The following is a 4,410-nucleotide window of genomic DNA, read 5'->3' as shown; positions in this document are numbered from 1 at the left end:
TTGTATTCGTCTTGAAAGTTAATTTTGTCTATAATTATATTATAGTCATTGTGTTTGACCTTTTATAGGATAGTTTGACTTTGACTTTGTCTAGATGTTTGACCCTATATAAAGGATGAGTTGCTTGTAATTTTGTAGGATGCTTATTGTAATATTAGATTACGTAAAGAAGGTTTGACTAGATTTGAATATTTGACTTTCTCTCTCAAATATCATTCATAGTGTTCTTGATATTCTTGAAGATTGACATGGATTTATTGAAGATTCATTAAGATTGATCATATTAGGGGCTCACAATTGGTATTAGAGCAGGATTGCAGTGAAATCGAGTGAAGGAATCATATTTTTTTAAGATTTTTTCTGGAATTTCTTCTACTGTTCATTTTTTTCTTCTTTAGTGTTCTTCAAGTTTTAAGACTTTGATCTGAAAACTTTTCAAGTTTTTGTGATGATCAAAGTGTGCATATTTGATTCGTGAATCTTTGTTATTCACATTTTTTTGTGATTTGATCATACATTTTCAAAATCTAATGAAATTAGTGTTTTTAAAATTTTTGGTGTTCTTGAAAAAGTTTTCAAAAATTTAGATTTTGATCCATTTTTTATTGAATTTTCTGTAGTTTTTGTGTTTGCTTGTTGATTTTGATCGTATTATGAATGTTGGCCGGTATCCTTTCTTGTTAAATCGCTTGGATTGTAATCTGTTGAGGCTCTAAATCGCTTGGCATTTTTGACTAGCTTGTAATCGGATTGTGCTAAATCGCTTGATGCATAGTTGTCTTGGTAAGCGGATTACATAAACCGCTTGGTCCTTACTTTGCTTGTTGATCGGTTTACTTATATCGCTTGGTGTATATTTGACTTGGTGACCGGATTCCTCGAAATCGCTCAAGCATTTAGACTAGGATTGACCGTATTAGGACTAAATCGCATAAGGCTTAGGCGATTTAGGGTGTAAATCGGTCAAGGTGTAGGCAGTTCTAGCTTTTAATCGGACAAGACTTGGGTGTGTTAGGCTGTGTGTTAGGTTGTTTCTTGTACAAAGCCTAACCGGACTTGACTAAATCGCTTATAACCTTGTCCGGATTTGATGAAACTCGGTCATTCTCGTACATAGGCTTGTGCAGTTTTGATCTTTCTCGCTTAAAGGCTTGTGTGGACTTGTCTTCATCGCTCACTCTTTTATCCGTACTTAGCTACATTGCTTATCAAGGTATCCGTGTTCAAGGTTATCTCGGACAACAAGGTGTCCGGACTTGGCATACTCGGCCACTACCTTGTCCGATTTAGATAATTCTTGGCCAAAAGACTTGTCATTTGCACTCGGATTTCATCAACCTCGGATATCAAGGCTTCCGGATTTGTGGCTACACCGATCACCACCTTGTCCGGATTTGAGTTACATCGGTCAAGTCTTGGTTTCATCTCACAAGTTGTTTGTTTTGGTTCCATTCTTAACCATTTGTCAAGCTGTCCGGATTTGTTCCTTACTTAGTCAAAATTTTCAATATTTATTCCGGATTTGTTAATTTCTTGAGGTTTTATCCTTTTTATCTGTTTTGATTTGTTTTTGAACTGTTTGAGATTTTCTGAACTGTTTTCCGCCGCGTAAACTGTTTTTTATCAGTTTTAACTGTTTTTCATCAGTTTTAACTATTTTGATTGTTTTAACAGTTTTTAACTGTTTTCAACAGTTTTTGACTGTTTTTACTGATTTTTGACTGTTTTTCGCTGTTTTTCTGATTTCCCAATAGTTTTAGTGTTTTTCTGCTATTCTTTTTAAATTGTTCTTGATTTCTTTTAATTGATTTCATCGCATTTGATCTTAAATCAATCTTTTTGAAAATGGCAGTTACATTTGAGAGAGAGGATTGTTGTATTGGAAAAGATAGTAGAAGACTATAAAGAGAAATATATAAATATGTTTGATGAAAATTATGCAGATAAGGAATTCATTAAGGATATGCAAAGAGAGAATAGAGCTTTGAAGGAAAATTCTGAAAAAGGTTCCTCGCAGAAGATAAGCGAACTTGAGAAAACCTTGGATGCAGCAAGAAAAGAATTAGAGGATGAGATAAGCAGTTCCAATAAGATAAAACAAGATTTAGTCAATAAACTTAATAAATCTGAATCTGAACTGCAAATTGAGAGGAACTCTTCTGGGAGGAAAAATACAGAGACTGAGGACTTCACTGAGAAAAGTCATAAATATGAGAGTGATTTGATTGAAGTAAGAAAGTTACTGGAAATAGATTAGAGAAAGGTTTTGGAAGTTGAACAGAGTTTGATTGTTGAAAAGAAAATTTTGGAAAAAGAGAAAGAGAAGCTAAGAAAAGAATTGATACTGAACAAAAATCTTTTGAAAGCAGAATTAACTCATTGGAGCTGAATGCCAAAATACTTTCAGAGCAAATTTCTAACTTTGAACAAGTTATCATCTTGGAACAATCGAATTTTGATAAAGGGAAGAAAAAGTATGAAGAAGAATGTCAAATAAAGAATATGAAATTGTTTGACAGTATTGTTCAGAAGAAGAAAGCATTAGATGAAGAGAAGAAAGTGTTTGTTCTTGAAAAGAAAAACATTGCCAAGAAAAATGCTGCAATTGCTAAATAGCTTACAGAGAAAAAGAAATGGCTTGACATTGCTTCAAAGAATGAGAAGGGAAGTTCAGATGAAGAAAGAAAGGAATTTGAGAATGAACGGAAAGTATTTGAAAAGTTCAAGAAGGAGTTAGAAGGTAAACTCCTAGACACTACAAAGAAATTGTCTGATCTAGAGACAGAACTTGTAACTGAATTGAATATGAGATCTGAACTTAAGAAGAAGTATGATTTAGTTGCTGATGAGAGAGACCAGATACTTAAGAAAGTAACAGACTTTTCAAGAGCTTAAAGCTCAACTGGTTCTCAATCTCAGTGTAAAACTTGCTTTTATAACTGTTCAAGTGTTAAATCCAACAGTTATTCAAGCAGTCCTAAATCAACTGTTTCTAAGAACAAGTCTCGTTCTTCAAATCAGTTTTATCAAGGGTATGTCATTGGATCACCCAATAATTTTTCAAAAGTTAAACAACTTTGGGTTAATAAAACTGATTCAGTTGTGTCTCATAAATCTGTTGTAACTAACACTGTTCTTCCTTGCACTGTGAGATCTAATAATCAATTGACCAGTCTCAGCAAGAGAAGAATCCTATGCTCAAATTGTGGAACTAATGAGTTTGTTAACAAGAAGAAGATCAATAGAGGATATGGGAACAACTGGTTTGAAAACAGCTGGAATTCATTTAACAGGTATAATAATGACTGGTATGGTTCTTATTGTTTATCTGATCTACCTGTTAAAAGTACTAAAAAGAAGACATTTAATAAAAATATATGGTTTGGCAGTTACAACATACCCCAGCCCGATACTAACAAAATAGGACCCAAATTTATTTGTGTACCAAAATCTATTTGATCAGATTTTGCAGGTGTGTCAATTTTGTGTTGATCAGAATATTATATCAATGATACACTAATACAGGGGGAGTTGTAATATGTTCCAAACAAGGCTTATGAACAACACAGTTCAGGACCCGTGCTTAAACGTTTTTGGTTTCTAAACATCCAGTTTAGAACCTGTGCTAAACATGTTTTCTTATTTTTTTTAATTTTTGAGCTGAATCGAAACATTTCTATAATCTACTTTCTAGGGGAAGTCTCTAAGTTCAATAAATGTTTTCGAGAAGTGATTTTTTTAAACGAGTACATTTTCAGAACAGGTATTTTATGAGATTTTACTTGTGTAATTTCTCATCGATAATAACTCCAATACCTGTTTCAGCTATTCTTCAAACCGTTATTATCACGTCTCTTATATAAAATCATTTTCGGTGATAATACACTCGTTTGTATTCAAAAGTTTGTTTTCTGATTTTTTTTTTCTCTGATTGATATACATTTGTTATTTCTTTGAATAATCAGAATCTGTAAACTTGTTCTTACAGATCTTCATTCATTTCTCTAGCATACCGAATAATCTGATCGTTGTCGCATCATTTCTTTATTGATTGTACTTAAAAGCCAAATTTCTTGATCAATTTTTATCTGATCATTGTGCTTATCTGCAATAATATTTTTGATCAACTGTTTGTGATCAACTAAGCATAATGCTAAATTTAGGAGGGACTGAGTGCTTATCAGAAATACCTCAATAGAATGTCAGAACCGACAAACCTACCCATCAGGACAACCATATCTGAGTGAGCTTTATATACAAAAGGGTTTGTGTGCTGAGACTAAAATGAAAATGAGAGTGGTAGTTGATGTGACACAAAAGAATTGACGAGAGTTGTGTCAGGATTAAAAGAACATAAGAATCTGGTTCCAAACTTCTAAAATCCGGGCATACCACACAATCTATTAGTTC

This window comes from Cynara cardunculus (assembly GCF_001531365.2).
Source record: "Cynara cardunculus var. scolymus isolate 2C chromosome LG 14, CcrdV1, whole genome shotgun sequence".
In the NCBI taxonomy this organism is placed as follows: Eukaryota; Viridiplantae; Streptophyta; class Magnoliopsida; order Asterales; family Asteraceae; genus Cynara; species Cynara cardunculus.
This window is presented reverse-complemented; position numbering follows the sequence as displayed.